This window comes from Diabrotica virgifera, chromosome 2 (genome assembly GCF_917563875.1).
Source record: "Diabrotica virgifera virgifera chromosome 2, PGI_DIABVI_V3a".
In the NCBI taxonomy this organism is placed as follows: domain Eukaryota; kingdom Metazoa; phylum Arthropoda; class Insecta; order Coleoptera; family Chrysomelidae; genus Diabrotica; species Diabrotica virgifera.
The window spans coordinates 120,241,926-120,264,824 of NC_065444.1; the positions used below are offsets into that span (position 1 = coordinate 120,241,926).

The following is a 22,899-nucleotide window of genomic DNA, read 5'->3' on the forward strand; positions in this document are numbered from 1 at the left end:
ATCTCTGAAGTTCGGATGCAGTCTAAATGTCAACGCATCTTATCACGTACTATTAGGAGGGAGTTTACATACAGAACAACATACAGAAAGATGAGCCCTTGGAATCAATAAATCCGAGATTGATCTATGACTCGTCATACTTTCGATTTTTTGTCTTTTGTGTAGCATTAGACGTTCTACTACTTGAACTAGAAAGCATAGAACTAAGTCTTGACGCCGTCATATCACTTTGATTTTCGCTAAGTGCATCGCAATACGATGACGTATTTTCCAGCCGAACCACTTGTGATTGTGAACCCTCCATGGATGATTTTATTTTTGTTGCAACACATTTAAGCCAATACTCTATTCTCTTTTAACAATAATTTGATTTGGCTAATTTTGTGACAAATAGAATTTCTTCACGCAAGAATTACAAGTCTTTACAACCATTACGAGTAAAACAAGCGAACATAAAATACTGAACGTTTCGTTTTGGTAGTTTATTTTTATCCTAGGTAACTTTATTTTTATAGTTTCAACTTTAATATATGTATGTATTCATTTTACTATGGCTGCCTCTGGAGCTCTACCGTAGCCTTTGCGGACCACCGCGACTCCGCAGACCACACTTTGAGTAACGATGTTTTACGTTATAGTTTTAAATTTTATGTGTATTTTAATGATGTTATTTATGAACAGGCACATCTAAATAAACTAGAAGATGAACTAACTTTGCTAACGGTTCTAATGATGTTTGTTGGTTTTACAAAATATTAATAAAGTTTTCGTTTGTTCCAGGTATGGCAAATATTCAAAATGTAATACTGTAGAGGTAAGTTTATTTAAGTAGGAAGATTTATGCCTTAAAAAATACAGGCAAATTAAAGAAGAAAACGAAAATTATGCAGCCAATTGGCTTCTTGTACTGTACATTGTCCATTAATTGTTATACAAATCCATGGTCTTTTTGCTGATACGTTATATAAATCAGCTCGCCTATAACCTTTTTTGGCCCTGGTATACCCAGTGCTCTTGTCTCAAGGCGACATCGAACCCTCCTAGAGCAGCATTAAGTTGTGCAGAAGCCGCCTTATTGTGCTGAAGGTTCCCGTGCAGGACCCTAATTGTTTTTTAGAGACACATTTGGTGATAAGACAGAGTTTGCGACCTCATTCCCTGCCCGGTGCCTCTAAATTTTTAGTTCTGGACTCAGAAGAGTCAATTATTTCTGAGTCCACTTCTGGGCTATAGTTTTCCCATTTTGTTTTCATATCCATTTAATTTCCACGAGTTTGGATAAAATGCTACCAGGCATGGTAGTGCGCCCATGACATGACAAAGCTATAATAACCCAGAGTTTGCCAGCACTCTGTGGCATCCCTTAGGCCTTCGGCAACATTTTTTCCCTCTGCCAAGCAGTAAAAGCTAGTAAAAAATTATATTTGTAGACACAACAGTGACAAACTGTTAAAATTATAATATTTATGACTATTTCACTAGACTATTTTTAACTGATAAAACGTCATAATAGCAACGCCACGTTTCCTACTGACAAAACTCCTTCCTGCCCGTGATTTCTCAGCGACAAAATTATGACAGATCCGTCACGAAGGTGTCTGGTAATTCTATTGTTGTCAGTTTGACAAAGTTCACAAGTTCAGATATAATGAATCCAGACGAAACATCAAGATTTGGATGCCAGTCAGGTGAAGTAATAAAGCAATTGGTTTCGGAAAATGTCCCATTGAACACGCAGAGGTTCAGAAGCTCTATTTGGACCCAATTTTCGGAGTTCCTACGGGTGAGAAATTTTACGCTTAAAAGATGTACTTACCTACCTACCATAACGGAACTAGCGAAAATTCTCGAAGATTATGCCTTTAACATGAAAAAGGCATTGTCGAAGACTATAAAGTATAAAGAGTCGTCTGTAAAGTCAATGTGGAATACTACAGCAAAAATGGTACAAGAAAAATATTTTAGGGAGTATGGCATAAAAATCGACCCTTTCACAGATCTTTCAAATGTGCAAGTTTGGCCAGAGATACCAAGCGGAGGCAGCTTCAAAGTGTTCAAGAAAAAAGAAAACTCAGTTTAAAAGCATACACCGAAGAAATATTAAAAATCATCCAAAGATACTATGAGGAAACCCCAATGAAGCACAAAAAAAAATTTCACCTTTGCTCATTTGAACTTGCTTGGAGAGGCAATGAGGCCGTAAACTGCAAGATTCACTTTTTCCAGTAAGAATTTGATGTTATGGGACAATTTATGGGCCAAATTGAATACAACAGCATTTTTTACAAAACAAATCAAGGCGGTTCAAAAAGTTTGGCAAGCAGCAAATGGCTGGTATGAAATTCATCAAACGAAAATTTATGCGCAGTTAGATTGGTTTTGAAATTAATGGAAAAAAGGGAACTAAAGATTTTATCAGACAAACTCTTTCTTGCCGTTCACCCCAACAGGAAGGATGGATCTTGGTTCAAAAACTGTCCACTTGGAATCAACACCGTATCTAAGTGGACAAAAATGTCAGCTGAAAAAATTGGAATAGACACAAAAAAAAAACATAAAATAACAAACCATTCTCATCGATCTTCAGCTGTGTCAGCCTTGTTCAAGCAAGGTGTTTCTGAGCAGGAGGTAATTAAATTAACGGGTCACTCAAATGCAAGCTCGCTAAAACCATATCTGCAGGTGGATTCCAGTCACCACCAGAAGTTGATCGAAAATCTCAGAACAACAAATAAAGCTGGACCTTCGAGTTACCAAATGCTACAGGTCAATACACAAAATCATGATGTGGTAGAAAAGAATGGGCAAATTACTATAGCTTATAATAATTGCACATTTAATATTGTTAACAAATAAATAAAGATTATGTTTCGTTGATATGGTGCATTAATTGTCTCGTGAAATAGTCTTGTCGAATATCATTCGAGAGAAAATTATTTAACGGCAACATTTTCTTCTGGTTTTATTCAAGTTTGTTGCCTTTTGACAATTTTTGTTTATGAAATTTTGACAAAATTTACTTCGCGAAAATTGCCAGGCAACATAGTCTAGAAAGCCACTGCGCATCCGCTAGGAAAAATATTCCGATTCGGATTTTTTGCACAATCTTGCTCAAAAAGGACCCCTTTTAACAAATTTTCATGTTGCCAGGACCAAAAGTGGGTCAAAAATTTTTTAAACGTTTTTTTTTGTTTTTTCCTAAAATTATTTTTTTGCATGGAACAAAGTTTTTTTAGGTTTTTTGGATAATTCCAAACAGAAAAGGTCTTTAGTGACTTTTCTCTAAAGTTTTATAGTTTTTGACATATAAGCGATTAAAACTATGTGAAAAACTTAAAATTTGAATGTTGCCAAGGTAGGTAGATATTCTTTAAACATCGATTGATGAAATCCCGAAGAGTTTTTTGCAATACAGTATTCAAAACTCCTTTGTTTTTTTAATTGCTAATCACGCGTGCGCGACACTATTTTTCACCTTTGCATGTGTATTAAATGGTGTCCAAAAAATTTCACAGTTTCGTTTCAGACGTCGACCGATAAGATCGAGTGGCCAATCGATGTAAATACAAATATTCGAAACAACGTTTTTAAACTGTTTTTAATCTGTTTTAAACTGTGTTGTGTTTTAAAAATAAAACTTAACAACAACTTACGCTACATAAAAAGAAGTTACCTGCATCTGAAGGCGAAAACCGGTGCAGGTGTCTTATGGCTTTGTGATAGCTGTTATCGGTGATCGTATAAAGGTATTTATTTATTTATTAATTACCCATCATTAAGAAACAAAACAAATAACAATTAATACCTAATACTGTGAAAAAGTCAAACACAATAATCGGTATGACTATTTTAATCAGTGGCGTAACTTAATAAATTAGGTGAATAAATTATTAAACCAAACATGTATCAAAATACGAATATAGGGGAAATGACACCATATATACAAATGCAACCCATCCCAAACATTTACGGCACGCAAAATGTTCAGTACCCAACTGCATTTGATGCAAATCAATCCATCTCAATGGTACCACAAAATTATGCGGCTCATAACAACTACGACCAGGGGATGTTTCTCACTCAACAACAAATGCATTGTACACCATTCACGATGTCAACACAGGCCATTCCCGATCAAAGCCACCAAAATAAAGTTCAGCAGAAGATAAATTATTATTATGATGCAGTAAAGCCAACTACAAGTAATCAAAACCAAATAAGAAATGTCTCACTGTCAGAAAACGAAAAAATGGAGCAAGAAAATTCAGCTAATGAAGTATTTCAACCAAATGAGTTCCAAAAAATTGAATATAAGAAGCGGAGAAGAAATAGCAACAGCCCACAAATGAAAAAGAAATCCTTAAAGGTAAGTGAAGTTGAAAATTCTATTAGCACACAAAATCGTTTTTCTTCACTATCAAATGAAGATGATACAGAGCAAAGAAATAATAATAACAAAAAGGAAATAGATAAAGTTCCTCCTTTTATGCTATATGGAGTCTCAAATTTACCAGGTCTTCTAACATTAATTCGCTCATCTACGTCAGATTTTGCTTACAAATTGTTATCAGAAAACAAAATAAAAATCCAGACAACTACTATCGACAATTACAAAACAATCAAAAAGCTGCTGGACGACAATAAAATCGTCAGGCATACCTATAAACTACCAGAAGAAAAATCGTACAGAGTAGTTTTACGTAACATACACCACAGCACAGACACAAAAGACATAACAGCAGCATTAGCAGAAGAAGGTCATAAGGTAAAGCAAATAATGAATGTCCATGACAATCAAACAAAATCACCCAAAAACTTGTTCTTTATTGACATTGAGAGAAATCGAAATAATGGTGATATCTTTAAAATCTCAAAACTGTTAAATGCAGTTGTTAGATTCGAAACACCCCACAAAAAGCAAACTATAGTGCAATGTAAACGATGCCAAAGTTATGGACACACAAGAAACCAATGCACTCAACAATTTCGCTGCGTGAAATGTGCTGAGTATCACGACTACCGTACCTGCAAAAAGAAAAAAGAGGATGGCAATCCAGCAAAATATGCATTATGTGGAGGAGTACATCCTGCAAAGTATAAAGGTTGTCAGGTATACCTTGAAATTTTAAATAGAAGATATCCCTCTAGTAATGGTGTGGCTGTACAAAATCAAGTGACAAGACCAAAAGTACAAGAAAAAGAATCAAAACACTATAAGCAGCTCACACGCTCCAGCAGAGGTAAAAACATATGCACAAGCAGCTTCAAATCAAAATCAAGTTCAAAATATAAACAGGGTAGAGTTATTACCGCAGTCAACAAATAATCAATTCACCACGTTTCTTCAACAGCAAAATAATTATCTCCTGCAACAAAACGTTCAACTTCAACAACAAATAGAAAAGCAACAGCAAGCAATCCTTGAACTAACCAAGGAAATAAGACATTTGAGAGATCTAGTACAGCAAAACACTAAATCCAACAATTAATGGCTCAAATATTTAAAATAGCTTTATGGAACGCCAATGGGGTCATAAATCGGAAGAATGAAATTGAGGCATTTTTAAAATTTCACAATCTAGATATAATTCTAATATCTGAATCTCACTTAACATCAGAAAATAGTTTTAGAATATCCAACTATTTAATGTACAATGCTGCCCATCCAGACGCAGCAAGAAGAGCCAGTGCTGGAGCAGCTATAATCATTAGAAAGGGTATAAAACACCATATTTTACAAAAGATTGAACAACCAGATCTACAAGCAGTCTCCATTGAAATAGAAGATTGGATCGGACCAATCACGATAGCTGCTGTATACTGCCCACCAAATTATAGAGCTAACAAAAATTCTTTAAGTAATCTCTTTAACCAACTTGGTAACCGTTTCCTGGCAGGTGGAGACTATAACGCCAAACATACTAGTTGGGGTTCAAGACTGTGCGCTCCTGGAAGAGGCAGGGTACTACATAAAATCATATCGGAACAACACTTGGACCATTTTTCTACGTATCAGCCTACATACTGGCCATCAGACCCGTAGAAAGTTCCCGACTGTTTAGATTTCTTTGTTACAAAAGGGTTCTCAAGGGGATATCTAAGTATCGAATCAAATTTTGATATAGAGTCTGATCATACTCCTGTAGTAGCAACTGTACATTCAGGAATTAAAGAAAAAAAGCCTCTGCCCAAGTTGCACAATTACAAAACCAACTGGCAAGCTTTCAGAGAAAGGGTTGAAGCAAATATTGAACTAAACGTATCACTAAAGTCACCAGAAGAACTAGAAAAAGAAATCCAAAATTACACAACAACGATTCAGGAAGCTGCATGGAAATCAACACCTCCACCAACAAAAGCAAAACAAAAAATTAATTGTCCAATAAATGTCAGAGAAAAAATAATTGAAAAAAGGTATCTGAGTAGAACTTGGAAGCAAACTAGACATCCAGATGACAAGTTAAGGCTCAATAGAGCAGCACGACAATTAAAGGAACTACTAAAACAACTAAAAAATAACAGCGTTCAAGAATACCTAGAAAATTTAACGCCGTCAGATGCCAGCGATTATGCGCTATGGAAGGCTACAAAAAAATTAAAACAGCAACATCGTCATATCCCACCAATTAGAAAATCCAACGGAACATGGGCCAGAACAAACAATGAAAAGGCAGAAACTTTCGGCGAATACCTAGAGGAAGTTTTCAAACCTATACCAGCTGCTGCAACAAATAACGATCAAGAAATCTACAATTTCCTACAGAACCAAACCCCGACAGGAGAAAACACACTACATGCTTCACCCAAAGAAGTTCAAAACATAATCAACAATAATCTAATAAAAAAGAAAGCACCTGGCTATGACTTAATCACAGGTGAGGTAATTAAAAATCTACCTACCAAAGCAATTAAAATGCTAACTCAATTGTGTAATGCGGTACTAAGGCTAAAACATTTCCCAATGCAATGGAAAATTGCGGAAATTATCCTTATACAAAAATCAGGAAAACCTCCAAATGAGCCCACTTCATATCGACCAATTAGTTTAATGCCAGTAATGTCTAAGATAATGGAAAAAAAATAATAGAAAAAAGACTTCTACAAATACTAACAGACAGAAATATGATACCCGACCACCAATTTAGATTTAGGAAAGAGCATGGCACCGTTGAACAAGTTCACAGAGTGGTCAACGTTATAAATAAAACATTTGAAGAAAAAAGTTACTGTTCAGCAGCATTCCTCGATGTTAGCCAGGCTTTTGATAAAGTTTGGCATCAAGGACTGTTGTATAAACTGAAAAAGAACTTACCAGAGGAACTATATACACTCTTAAGTCGTATTTATCAGAAAGATACTTTCGAGTGAAGTTTGAGTCAGCCTATACAAAACTATATCCCATCAGATCAGGGGTACCACAAGGAAGTGTTCTGGGACCACAACTGTATCTGATTTACACAGCCGACTTACCCACAAATCGTGATATAACGACCACCACCTTTGCAGACGATACTGCAATCCTAGCAGTACACAAAAATCCCGTCGAAGCTGCTGCAAAACTCCAGAGAGTATTAAATCAAATAAATACATGGGCACAAAATTGTAGAATTAAATTGAATGAACAAAAATCAAACCATATTGTTTTTACAAAATGTCACGGTGAATCACCTACAGTAACAATAAATAATAAGGTAATTCCCTCAGTTACCTCTGTAAAATATCTGGGCATGCACTTGGACAGGGGATTAACCTGGAGAACCCATATATGGAACAAACGGAAACAACTGGGCATAAAATTTAGTAAGCATTATTGGCTTCTAGGGCGTAAGTCTAAGCTCACGATAAGAAATAAACTGCTGGTCTACAACACAATATTCAGATCAGTCTGGGCATATGGTCTGCAGCTCTGGGGAACAGCATCCAAGTCGAATATATCCATAATTGAGAGATTCCAGTCCAAGGTGTTACGTTCAATAATCGATGCTCCGTGGTTTGTTACTAACTGGGATATTTACAATGATCTGGAAACCAAAACCGTCAGTGAAGTGATAGTGGAGTTAAGTGCAAAATACATCGTACGTCTTGAAAGCCACGCGAATGTGCTTGCAATTAATTTGTTAGACAACAGTCAGGAAACAAAACGGTTAAAGAGACAGACACCATTAGATTTACCGCACAGACATTAATATTGTTACAGTAGCTAAGTTAATATATGTAATACAGTAATTTAATATTATCTCTATAGAGATGTGTGGCGCTGGTCACAATCTCTTCATGTCATTATTTCTCAGATAAAATTTGCCTATTGTTATATGTTATAACATATTGCCTAATAAACATTAAAAAAAAATTTAATATTGTTAACAAATAAATAAAGATTATGTTTCGTTGATATGGTGCATTAATTGTCTCGTGAAATAGTCTTGTCGAATATCATTCGAGAGAAAATTATTTAACGGCAACATTTTCTTCTGGTTTTATTCAAGTTTGTTTGTTGCCTTTTGACAATTTTTGTTTATGCAATTTTGACGAAATCACTCGACTGACGTCTCGTGATTTAACTGTCAAAATTTACTTCACGAAAATTGCCAGGCAACATAGTCTAGAAAGCCACTGCGCATCCGCTAGGAAAAATATTCCGATTCGGATTTTTTACACAATCTTGCTCAAAAAGGACCCCTTTTAACAAATTTTCATGTTGCCAGGACCAAAAGTGGGTCAAAAATTTTTTAAACGTTTTTTTTTTGTTTTTTCCTAAAATTATTTTTTTGCATGGAACAAATTTTTTTAGATTTTTGGATCATTCCAAACAGAAAAGGTCTTTAGTGACTTTTCTCTAAAGTTTTATAGTTTTTGACATATAAGCGATTAAAACTATGTGAAAAACTTAAAATTTGAATGTTGCCAAGGTAGGTAGATATTCTTTAAACATAGATTGATGAAATCCCGAAGAGTTTTTTGCAATACAGTATTCAAAACTCCTTTGTTTTTTTAATTGCTAATCACGCGTGCGCGACACTATTTTTCACCTTTGCATGTTTATTAAATGGTGTCCAAAAATTTTTTATTAAATTAAATTATTTGACAAAAAAAGAAGTAGAAGGACACCCTGTATAAATAATTATATAAATGTTTATATTACTGAATAGAGAATTCAAGAACTTTCAAATGAGCTGGCACACGACCCCTATTCACATTTAAAAAAATCATCGATTACGTCATCACGTCCAGATGGATGACGTCACTAGTATACCATATATGCCACAATATCATAACTTAAAAATAAAAATCGACCTGTTTCGGGATTTTTCCTTAAAGTCGCCGGTTTACGAAATAACGAATTTATTCCTTTCATTTGCACCATACTGTCGTTGGAAAATAGTGTCGCGCACGCTTGATTAGCAAGTAAAAAACAAAGGAGTTTTGAATATTGTATTGCAAAAAACTTTTCGAGATTTCATCAATCGATGTTTAAAGAATATCTACCTACCTTGGCAACATTCAAATTTTCAGTTTTTCACATAGTTTTTGAGGGTTAAAAATGGCCAATTTCGCAATTTTTCAATTTTTAATCGCTTATATGTCAAAAACTATCAACTTTAGAGAAATGTCACTAAAGACCTTTTCTGTTTGGAATGATCCAAAAAACCTAAAAAAACTTTGTTCCATGCAAAAAATAATAATTTTAGGGAAAAAACAAAAAAGAAACGTTTAAAAAATTTTTGATTCACTTTTGGTCCTGGCAACATGCAAATTTGTTAAAAGGGCTCCTTTTTGAGTAAGATTGTGCAAAAAATCCGAATCGGAATATTTTTCCTAGCGGATGCGCAGTGGCTTTCTGGACTAACAAACTTTCATACCAGTCGAAAAATATTGCCGGCAAAATTTTCTCTCTTATGATATATTATATGTTACGGACAATGACGCAAATCCGGCCAATAACGTTATTGGCCGGCCAATAACGACAATGGCCGGTTGAATTGGTCATTGTCGACAATGGCCGGATATTAGCTTGATAATATTTCTATCATTGCCCGGCCAATGTCGACAATGCCCGTTGTTAATCGGTCAATGTTGAAATTTTGACTAAAAGATAGGTTATGTGTAGGTAGGTTTACTATTGTTTACTTCATGTGTGTGTATATTGTGTATTGTTTTCGTGCTGAAATTACTCGTAAATTGATTTAATAGTAATTTATGATCTAAGTGTTAAAAGTACACGTTTAAGGCACGCATGTGAAAGTTTGCAGAACAAGCGATAGCGAGTTCTGCAATTCACATGAATGCCTTAAAAATGTACTTTTTAACACGCATATCATACAATATTTTTTCTACAAACGTAATTACAGGACAATATCTACAAAAACTTTTACTTGAACTTGAACTGACATTCCATTTTTATATTTTTTTGACATTACATCAAAATTGCCTATACGGTCAATACGAACTGCAGTGCCTTAAAAATATTTTAAAGCACTAGTGCCTTAAAGTAGCATTTTTAACGCTCGTATGGAGTGCTAAAAATTGCATTTTTAACACGGTTGTAGAAAATAAGTGTTATCATGGATATCAACGATGTGCGCACTCGTTTTAATAATTATATAAACGCAATAGTCAAGTTAAAACGTGATGACAATATGTAAATCATTTTTAAATTGTGACGAATACAATAGCTGAATAAGTGAAATTAAAGAAGCGAAAAAATTTTGAGAACACCGGGTGCTAAAAAACAACAAAGCACTATAGAATGGTTTGTAAATATGATGTAATTACAATAAGTGGTAAAGAGCGACTGATTATGCCAGTTGACGAAAACACCCAGTCTAAAGTATTATATTATACTACAACTGTATATTATAAAAATATTATTATTTCCTTGTTTGTATTTATGAATAATATGTTACCCATATTATGATAAATAAAGACGTTTTATTTGTTTTTAATAACTACTTATATTTCTGCAACTACGTTCAGAAACATCTTAGTACCTATCTCATTTTAAACACTTATTTACTCACACCGATTATCTTCTGAGGCATCGATTTATCAACATTGGCCATTTGCTGCTGGCCACTGTCGTTATTGACCGGTTATTGATGAAAAATCTAATTTTACGTTAAGTTTTTACAACATTGGCAAATAGCTAAGGTTATTGTCGTTAATGGCCGGGCATTGTCGTTAATAACCAAGGAAAATGGACATTCACTACAATGTCCGGCCATTAACGTCAATGTCCAGTTTACATCATTGACCGTAACTTATACATATTTTATACGATAATAACAGCATTTATCTTTAATAAGTCCAGTATTATGACCTGAAAAATATTATCTCGTTTATTGAGCAAAATAATTATAATTACTAATTTAGAGTTATATTGCTGTGATCAAAATTTTGCGGATTAAATACATAATCTTATCGAAGATCAGATATCAGAATAAATAAGTATAAGGGGGGGGGGGAGTAGACGTCTCACCCCCCATCAATGAACATATCTATCAAGTGCAACTGAAGGAATAAGCATGGATGGATAAGTCATAATAATTAAAATTCGGAATACATATGATACTGCGCTGTTTGCAAACACATCGAAAGACCTTAAACTTTTAATAGACGATAATAGTCTAGTCGCAACATAAGGGGTCCCGTGGGAAAATCTAGTTCGCCGTGATCTGATGGGGGTATTATAGGTTTTTTGGTCGCTAAATCCAATGGAAGTTGTCTGGAAGCCCAAAGATTACCCGTTTAATTGTTATTAAACAAATTATGGTAAAATTAGATATTTTTCAGGTATTATGCTCTGCACACAAATTGATAGTGTTAAGGTCATTTCTGGTGTATTTTTGGTCGCTGAATCGAATGCGACTAGTCGCGATTACTCAAAATGTGTTCTTATTTTGTTAATAACAAAATAATTAAAAGGCATTATATTTAATTTCGATTCAGAGATCATTACCATCTTTCTATGGACCATTTCGAACAATTTTAACAAAATAATTGTTTATTCGCTGAAAAACTCGAAATAATGCGCTATCTACAGTAAGTTTGTAGTCATTTTCATAGTATTTTTATACGCTAAATCGATTGCCACTAGTCGCGATTACTCAAAATATGTTCTTATTTTGGTAATAATAAAATAACTGTTTATTCGCCGAAAAGTTCGAAATAATGCGCTATCTACACCAAGTTTGTAGTCTTTTTCATAGTATTTTAATACCCTAAATCGATTGTCACTAGTCGTGATAGATTAAACCACGTTCCGACTTTGTTATTAAGGGGAAAGGCGCAAGATGTCGCCTGTCAAAATTTTCTTTTAAATGTATTCATTTTTTTCGAATCCTGAGAAAACTAATAAGTATTTTTAAAAAATTTAAACGCAGAATGAACGGTTTCGTTATTACCGAGGGCCGAAAGTCCCTTAGAATAAATAAAAAGTTTATTTTGAATTAAATATTTGCAATTAAAAATCACACTAAATTTTCCATTTTATTTTCAGTAGTAATAACCCAAGGACATTGATAATTGTTCGAAAAAATTTTATAACAGATTTCGAAAGCTTGTTGCTTGGAAACAGACCGACGCCGTAGGCGGAGGTCTGTTGCCTGTAAGCAACAAGCTTGAGAAAGTTGTTAAAAAATTTTTGAGCATTTATCAATGTTCGAGGGTTATTCGGATAGAAAATTTTTTGCTGGTTATGAAAAAAAAAATACAGAGCAGAAACAATTTATTTAAATGTGCAATGAACAAAGGAACAATTAGAAAAATTTAATGAAGATCCAGACATGTTAGTTAATTTCATAATTTCATTAATATTCTCATCAGTATTACAACCAAATCGTGACATTTTGAAATATTGAATATTTGAAATGTCAAAATCGAAATGAAACGAAATGTAGGTATCCATAGCTACATGATTGAGTGAAAACAGCCCATGGGATCTGTTTTCAGTATAATGTTGGTTTTATTGGTTGTATTCAATCAGATGACCACAAATTAATTGATTTCATTGGATTTTTAATTGAGCAAAAAATTTTCAGTAGTAATAACCCAAGGACATTGATAATTGTTCGAAAAAATTTTATAACAGATTTCGAAAGCTTGTTGCTTGGAAACAGACCGACGCCGTAGGCTGAGGTCTGTTGCCTGTAAGCAACAAGCTTGAGAAAGTTGTTAAAAAATTTTTGAGCATTTATCAATGTTCGAGGGTTATTCGGATAGAAAATTTTTTGTTGGTTATTAAAAAAAATACAGAGCAGAAACAATTTATTTAAATGTGCAATTAACAAGTATTCTTTGGTATATTTGATTCGATAATTTCATTAATATTCTCATCAGTATTACAACCAAATCGTGACATTTTGAAATATTGAATATTTGAAATGTCAAAACGAAATGAAACGAAATGTAGGTATCCATAGCTACATGATTGATTGAAAACAGCCCATGGGATCTGTTTTCAGTATAATGTTGGTTTTATTGGTTGTATTCAATCAGATGACCACAAATTAATTGATTTCATTGGATTTCTAATTGAGCAAAAAATTTTCACGATAATTATGTATACTGTAACTTATTATAATAAACATTATAAAAGATTTCAGGGACTTTCGGCCATCAGTAATAATGTAATCTTTCGTTATGCGTTTAACTTTTTCAAAAATACTTATTAGTTTTCTCAGGATTCGAAAAAAATGAATACATTTAAAATACATTGAACATTTTGACAGACGATATTTTGTGCCTTTCCCCTTAATAAATATTGCAAAAATAACTGTTTACGTTACGTTATTGTAATATGTTTATTTTTGTTATTATATAACAAAATATACAGTGCTAGTCAAAAGTCCGTACCCCCCTCGTATCTTTTGAACGGTTATACCTATAATAGTGAAATTTGGAGATAGGAAATAAACGGACGTAAGCTTCTTAACTAGTCATGACAGGTGACGTAATAGTGACAGATGACTTTACAGCGCCACTGTGACAGATAATTTTAAATGGGACCTTATGGCAAGTGACACCTCGTTTGAAAGGTATTGAAAATACCTATTCAGTCATACTAATATTGTTTAAGTTTAAGCTAATTTTGACGAATTAATGAAATAAATATAAAATTGTAGTTTCATTTAATTAATTCAAAATTCAAAATTCCGCCTATGATTACTTGTCAAAAAGGTTGACGTTGACGTAAAAACTACTAGAGAATCGAAAAACGTCAACTTTTTTGACAAAAAAACCATAGGCTTACATTTGAATTTTTATTAATTAAATGCGAAGCTACAATATTATATTTATTTAATTTATTCACCAAAATCAAAATCAACTAAAACACAAAAAAATTAGTATGGCTGAGTAGGTATTTTGAATACCTTTCAAACGAGGTATCACTTGCCATAAGGTCCCATTTAAAATTATCGATTTTATAGAGTTTTTTCACTAAGTCAATACTTTTTGAGTTAGTTGTTGCGAGTGAATAATATGTTCATTTTCAACAAAAAAAAAAACACGTTTTTAGACGGTTTTCGCAAATAACTCAAAAAGTAAGGAACATCCCCACATCGGCATAAGCACACATCGGCACAATATCACTTTTTTGATTGACATGTGAGTTACGTGTATGCCAGATTTCATGTTAATTCAAGTGGTTTTTTAAAATCTAGAGCAAAAACCGTGAGTAAACGTACTATAAACAGTTGTTTTTGCAATAATTTATTAATAACAAAGTCGGAACCTGGTTTATGCTATCACGACTAGTGGCAATATATTTAGCGCATAAAAATACTATGAAAATGACTACAAACTTGCTGTAGATAGCGCATTATTTCGAGCTTTTCGGCGAATAAACAATTATTTTGTTATTAACAAAACAAGAACATATTTTGAGTAATCGCGACTAGTCGCATTCAATTCAGCGACCAAAAATACACCAGAGGAGACCTTAACACTACAGGGCTTTAATAATACAGTCTTTACAGGGCTTCTAATAATACCTGAAAAATACCTAATTTTACCATAATATTTGTTAATAACAATTAAACGGGTAATATTTGGACTTCCAGACCACTTCCATTGAATTCAGCCACCCAAAAAACCTATGATACCAGCATCAAGTCACGGCGAGATAGAATTTCCCACGGGACCACTTATGTTGCGACTAGACTGACTATATGAACAGAACATGCAATATTTACTAGTATAGAGAACTAACATTAACATTGTGATATTTAACAAGTATGCATTTCCTTATAGAATCATTGTCTACAATAAGTAAAACTCCATGATCGAACACAAGATTTGATGCTGCCAAACTGGAATTGAGTGGCAATTTGAACATTTGATTTATAGGCTATTGATTATGTACTATAGAAAGGAACTACAACGTTAACGGGGTTTTATTATTTCATATAGCCAACGAATCTCTATATATGAAACAACCGCGGAGTGCTACCATTTAAAGGGGTGCGTTTTTGAGAAATGGGTGAATTAGTCCCTGGGCACAGGTTACATTAGGGTGAGTTCTATGCACTTTTGGTACAAACATATCTACATAAAAATTGTTCCTAGTTAAATTTCCTATCTAAATATAACTTTTTAAAGTCAAAGATACTTTTTTTTACAAAAATATATTCAAAAGAAAAAGCACATAAAAACCCAAAAGAAAGAAAAAGTTCGCCACTCACAGCAATTTTGGACAATTTTCCTTGTTATTTCGCAAATATTGTTCTGTAACGTTTTTCTACGTAACTTTAGGTATATGCAATGGTACATGTAAGAGGAATAGAAATCAATTACCTTTAAAATGGTCTACTGTATAATGTTGTACAACTTCTTTTAAAGGGGTTATCTTTTTCAAGACTTTATACTTTTAACGAGTTTTTATATTTTTTACGATTATTTTTTAAATTTCCCATTTTAATTTTTTTTTCTATATGGTATATATTATATAATAAAAAAAAATATTATATAATAAATAAAAATATATATTATATAATAAAAAAGAAAGCTTATTCTGTTTACTTTAAAATGGTGTATTATAAAAAATTCGAGGGTTATTTTTGAATAAGATATGCTTTTTCAAATTGTAATAAGTACTTGCAACAATTTTTGATTTTAGGATTATTTTTTAAACTCCTCATTATAACTTTTTTATGTGATTGTGTGTTTGAATCTTATTTTTTTATAGGTAATACTTTGGATCCACTTGACTCGGCCGGGCAAACTTCAAAATATGGATTAATTCCAATATTTACTGTCAAAGCTCCTGCACCACAAGCTTTGCTTGAAAAAATAGCATGTAAATGTACTAAAGGATGTACAAAAAACTGCGGTTGTAGGAAGATAGGAATTAGTTGTTCAATATGCTGCAAAGCGTGCATGTGCATGGGTACTAATTGTGGGAACTTGTAAGATAACTGAGGTATCGGAGGAAGATATTGAAGCTAGTGCTAACGAACAGATGGACTTTGATTTTGAAAATTTTTTAAATGTCAACGTTTAAATAATTTTAACTAAAGTGATGTTTTTTAAGACTAATGTTTATGTAATTTTTGTAAAAGAAATAATTTTAAATAATACAGGTAAAAAATATCAAAGAATCACTCGGTTTCCATTATGTATTTAAATATAGATGATACACCATTTTAAAGAACAGAAAGTAAGCCCTCTTTGTTGCGCAATAGATAGTATATTCATGCACAAGAAAAAAAAAGTTATAATGAGAAATTTCAAAAATAATCGTAAAAAATTTAAAAAATAATATTTTTTTTATATTAGGTATTATATAATATGTAATATATTATATCATAATTTTATTTTATTTTTATATTATAAAAATATTATATTATATTATAAAAAAATCGTTAAAAGTATAAAACCTTGAAAAACCATAATCTCTTAAAAAAAAGTCGTACAACGTTATACAGTAGCCCATTTTAAAGGTAATTGATTTTTATTCCTATTACGTGTACATTGCATATACCTAAAGTTACGTAGAAAAAAGTTACAGAACAATATTTGAGAAATAACAAGGAAAATTGCCCAAAATTGCTGTGAGTGGCGAACTTTGAAAAATCATATTTCGAAAACTGTAAATCCTAATGACCTCTACCAAACATCATTTTAAAGAGAAAATATGTAAGTTTTTTTTCTGTGAAGCAATGTTTATACCTATATCCTCGTGGACAAAAGTTATGGGACAAAAAACAAAATTTCTTTCTTTTGTGTTTATTTGTGCTTTTTCTTTTGAATATATTTTCGTAAAAAATAGGATCTTTGACTTTAAAAAGTTATATTTAGATGGGAAATTTAACCAGGAACAATTTTTATGTAGACGTGTTTGTACGAAAAGTGCATAGAACTCACCGTAATGTAACCTGTGCCCACGGACTAATTCACCCATTTCTCAAAAACGCACCCCTTTAAATGGTAGCACTCCGCGGTTGTTTCATATATAGATGTCCACTGACCATATCAAATAATAAAACCCCGTTAACGTTGTAGTTCCTTTTAGCTATCTTATTTTGAATATAATCAATAGCCTATTAAGCGAAAAGCAATGTTTATTTTGTGAAATGAACATACTATTTTTGCCAATTTGTATAAACAGTTATGTTCATGCTTATATATCATCGACTGTAGAATTGAACAACCTTTCAAATGAGCTATCATTCGGCCCCTTTTCCTCATTTAAAAAAAGTCAATTACTTTCTAAAATTAATTTAAAATTAAAAATCAATCATTTGTTTCGCGATTTGTCTCCAAAGTCGCCTATTCTCGAAAAAATTAATTTATTCCATAATTTTGCCCCTCACTTTATAACAATAGTTCGTTTCCTAAAGTTTTCATGGAGATTCACGTGTCCACTATCGTAACTCTAGGGACTAACTCTATTGTGTTTTATCATGGGGCATTACGGGAAACTACATAAAGAGAACTGTTCACTGTAGTCAATTTGTTGTGATAAGAGATAAAACACTCTTATTTGCTGATTATTTAGCACCATAACTACCTTGTGATAAGAAGAATTATTTGGAATTAGGCTGATTATCGTTAAAGTGGTAGGATTTATCGTATTTGTAGATATGTACTATAAACTATAATATACTCTATAGGTGGAGATTAACCTTCTCTGAACTATGTATATATTTCCCTTAAACAGCATGCACTGGCCGATTAAATTACCGAGTTAAATTTAAATTACATACTAGTTTGGAAATAATAAAGTTAAAGGATCCTGTTATAAAAGAGAATCTCTAGCAAAAATATCTGAGAGCTTTGATAAATCAGATACTAATATCAAGGTCATCAATCCTCAATGGGAGACAATAAAGAGCTGTCTCCTCGATTCATGCAAACAGATATTGAAAGAGATGTTAGGAAATAAAGATAGCTGGACGAACGACGAGATATTAAATATTGTGATGGAAGAGTGTAGGTGTAGAAGTCATCCCCAAATACAAAAATATTATAAATAAAATTAAAAACAAAACAAGTATACTCTGAGGGAAATTGTAAAGAAATCGAAGAACTTCATAAAATTGGTAGTAGATTGTAGTTAAAACCTTGATAATTTGCTCAGAAAGTCTTTATAATATTGTAACATTATAAATCAAACAAAAACACAAACAAAATCAATTCAGTACCTTTTGTATAATAATTTTGCAATCTAAATTAAAAAAAAATGAAATTATTTAAAATTCTGCACAACAAAAACTAAACGCACTTGTAATTTTTTTTTTATCCAACGCAGTTTTAATTTTTTGGTTTATTAAACACATAGAATATCTCGGTAACTATTTTAAATTAAATTCAGAAAATGGCGATGTAAATACTCGGTAAGACGCTTCTTTGAAAGAAAAAACGTTTAATTACGAGTAGTGGTTGCTGAGATACAGCCGATCAAAATTTACTGGCATTTGCGACGAAGTTATAAATAATAGAATGGTAATATTTGAACAATTACGTTTCTCTAGCTCTTCCTTGATAAAAGTTTTCATATCTTTAAAATATTGAAGAAAATAAAATTTCAAAGTTCAAAATCGGTATACGTAAAAAATGTATTTTCTCGGATTCTAACGGAGCAATTTTCTTCTTTATTTTAATCCGATGTAACTCAAATAGAGAAACTTAAGACTCATTACTAAATCTCAAAGATGCTTTAATTTTATTATAAACAAATAAATTCATTTAATAGTATTTTTTAAAGAAATTAAATTTTTTTAAATAATTTTTTTTATAACACATTAATAAAAATTAACTTCACAACAATATTTTTTTTATTTACATTAACGTGCTCGGCAACTATGGCACTCGCACGGAACGATTACAAACAAGATTACAAGAGGTATAATTAAAGATCATTAACAGTTATGTCATAAAAAAAAATGTAAAGTTTATGATACAATGATATTTTTTTTAAAAACTGAAGAACTTTGTCTAACTGGTTGGTATCACTTACAATGTCACATAGCTGCGGTTTGAGTTTGAGCTGTTGTCTTACTACACTGAACTGATGACATTCGGTAATAATGTGGTTCACGGTAAGTTGGCACTGCCATGTTAGACAGATAGGCCGGATATCTGATGACATCAGGAAGCCGTGAGTAAGTTTGGTGTGGCCTATACGGATTCTTCTTATAATTCTAAGGTCTTGTCTAGAGAGTCCTGTGGGGCCAGTGTAAAGTGGCATATATACTGAGGGCTGGATTGCACGTAAAGATGTATTTAGCAAACCCACTGGAGCTCCAGTGGGTCAATGGCAACATTTATGTTCGTGAGGTTAATATTCTTAACAGCCTGTAAGATACTATATAATTCTCCAGTATGTACGCTGCACAGAAGAGGAATAAAAGAAGCACAAATGAGATTGTTTTGAGAGGAGACTGAACAGCCAACCCCCAAATCACTTTTGAAAGCATCGGTGTATATTACTTGATCAAAGTGGTTATTGTGTATAATTTCTTAAAAAGCTTTTATCATGAGTTCTTTAGATGTTTCATATTTATTGAATTTTGTTAAATTTGTGTTAGTTTGAGGGGTCTGCGTAATCCAAGGAGGAATTCGATGAAAGGGGATGGGATTTGTCAGTCTAAAATTGATGTAGCTTGTTATTGTGGACAACATAGAAAATATAGGTTTTATTATTGGTGAGGGGGTGGTATAGGTTGTTGTGAATAAACGGTATACAGGATTAAGGGGGTTAAAAGAGACAGATGCAGCATAGGAAAGAAGAAGATATTGCCGTCTAATCCAGAGAGGAGGCTCACCGGCTTCACAGTAGACACTTTCAGATGGACTGGAACGAAATGCACCTAGACATAGTCTAAGGGCTGTGTTATGGATATAGTTTAAGGAATCCAGATCTCTCTTTGAAGCAGACATATAAGCAATACTACCATAATCTAATTTAGAGCGAATTAGTGCTTTATATACTTTAAGGAGCGACTTTTCATCCGCACCCCAGTTATAGTGAGACAGTGTTTTAAAAATGTTTAATCTTTTGTGGCATGCACTTTCACAATCACAACAATATAATTTTATGTTATTAGATTTATAATTATTAATTTTTAGAATTAAATTAAAAATTGATATTTATTTAATATAGGAAGTAAGTACCTTCTATTTTTTTCAATTTTCAAATAATTTTCGCCTAGGCGTGCTTCTTGTGCTATGGACTGGAAGGATCTTTTATTTTCTATTACATCATCCAAATCTTCATCTTAAAGTTGAAAATTACAATCTAAATTTTCATCATTAGTACGTTCTTTAAAGGTAAAATATTGCAAGACCTCTAAATTTTAAAGAACCGCTTGGATTGACATGAAATTTGGCATACACATAGCTAACAAGTCAAAGAAAAAAAGTGATATTGTGCCGATGTGTGCTTTTGCCCTAGAGGTGAGTTTCACCCCCTTTTGGGGGTGAAAAGTATATGTTCCAAATAAGTCCGGAAATGGATAAAATGACTAATTCTAATCAACTTTTGTTCTATAAAGTTTTTTGACCAAGTTATTTTCGAGTTATTTGCGAGTGAATATGTTATTTTTTTTACAAAATAACCACGTCTTCAGACGGTTTTCGCAAATAACTCAAAAAGTAAGTATTTGGTCGAAAAAAAATTCTTATCAAAAATATAGCACGTAAAAAAGTGAAAAACATGGTGTATATATATTAGGTCACTATACCTAGTAGAAGCAGAGTTATAGCTAATGAAAAATAGGTTCATATTCGTCAAATTCCAAATCGAATATTTTAACGTGCCATAACCAAAAAACGAAGCACTTTTTTGGGCAAAACTCATTTTAACTTTTTTAAAGTGTTTAAAAAATGCTTATTTTTGTTTTTAAAAAAACTTTTTAGCATCAAAAGTAAACAAGTTACGCTCAAAATAAAGTTGGTCCCTTTTTTTTGGTAAAAAATCGGGAAAATCACCCCCTAATTAGCATTACAAATGAACTTAATTGTTACCACTTCACAAGTTTTTACTCGCGTATGTATTGGTCATATGATCTGTAAGTTTCATCGGTTCAAAGTCCTAATTTTTGAAAGAGCTGTCGTTAAAAGGTTTTGAACGAGTCACTTATCACGAGTGTATGCAAATTTAGAAACACCGAATCTTAACCAATTTTTGTTTTACAGAAAAACAAAAAATACAAAATATTCAGAAAAGTAAAGCCGACTTTTTTATTGTTTAAGATTTTTGGTATCTTTAACAATTTTTTTAAGTTATTTTGAAAAAAAAGCGTTTTTTCAAAATTAAATTTTTTAAAAATTTTATTTTAAAACTAAAGTTTTTCAAAAATAAGCACTTTGAATCGATGAAACTTACAGATCAGATAAACACAACATCAGTAAAGTAACTTGTGAAGCGGTAACGATTAATTTCATTTAAGTTGCTAATTGGGGGGTGATCTTGATTATTTTTGCCAAAACAAAAGGGACCAACTTTATATTGAGCATAACTTGGTTACATTTGATGCTAGAAATTTTTTTGATAAAAACAGAAATAAAGCTTTTTAACACTTTAAAGAAGTTGTAATGTGTTTTCCCCAAGAATGCTTCATTATTTGGATATTTCACATTGAATTATATTTGGACTTTTTCGAATATGAACCTATTTTTCATTAGCTATAACTCTGCTTTTGCTAGGTATAGAGACCTAATATATACACCATTTTTTTCACTTTTTTATAGGCTTTTTTTTTTCAAGAATATTTTTTTTACAAAATGCCTACGTTTTGAGTTATTTGCGAAAAACCGTCAAAAACGTGGTTATTTTGTTGAAAAATGAACATTAGTATGGTATAGTTAGACCCAAACCCAGACATCCAAAGTGAAAGTTATCCTCCACCACCAAATTGTTCTATTTGGTTCAGATAATGTTCAGAAAAAAGTCACACCATTTTGAGCGTCGCGTTTGGGGGGGAGAGGGGGGAGAAATCGGTAAATTCGTAGTTTTTTACATTTTTCGTCAATATTTTTAAAACTATGCGGTTTAGCATGAACAACCTTCTATACAAAATTGTTCTACATTAAAATTGAAATAAAAAAGATTCTATGCATAACCCTTCTAAAATAAACGGTTCCAAAGTTACGGAGGTAGTATAGTATAATTGATCCAAAAAAAGCCTAACCCAGACATCCAAAGTAAAAGTTTTCCTTTAACACCAAATTGTTCTATATGGTCCACATATTGTTAAGTAAAAAGTTACACCATTTTGAGCGGGTTGGGGGGGGGGGGAGATGGGGGAGAAATCGGTAAATTAGTAGTTTTTTTTAAGTTTTTCGTCAATATTTCTAAAACTATGCTTTAGCGTAAAGAATGTTCTATAGAAAAATGTTCTACATAAAATTTAAAACAAAAAAGGTTCTATACGTAATTGTCATAAAATTAACGGTTCC

The 22,899-nt window shown here is 32.4% G+C and overlaps 1 protein-coding gene across 4 annotated transcripts in view; it reads left to right on the plus strand.

Moving 5' to 3' along the window:
- The first annotated feature begins 788 nt into the window (after positions 1–788).
- The window catches only part of LOC114325217 (Ca(2+)/calmodulin-responsive adenylate cyclase), an 897,698-nt gene continuing 875,587 nt past the window's right edge, over positions 789–22,899 (plus strand). For 3 of the 4 annotated variants that reach the window (XM_050642766.1, XM_050642767.1, XM_050642770.1), the window contains exon 1: positions 789–814. The gene's annotated coding sequence lies outside the window, so the exon portion shown is untranslated. The remainder of the gene's footprint in view (positions 815–22,899) is intronic. The other variant, XM_050642769.1, reaches the window with a different exon arrangement.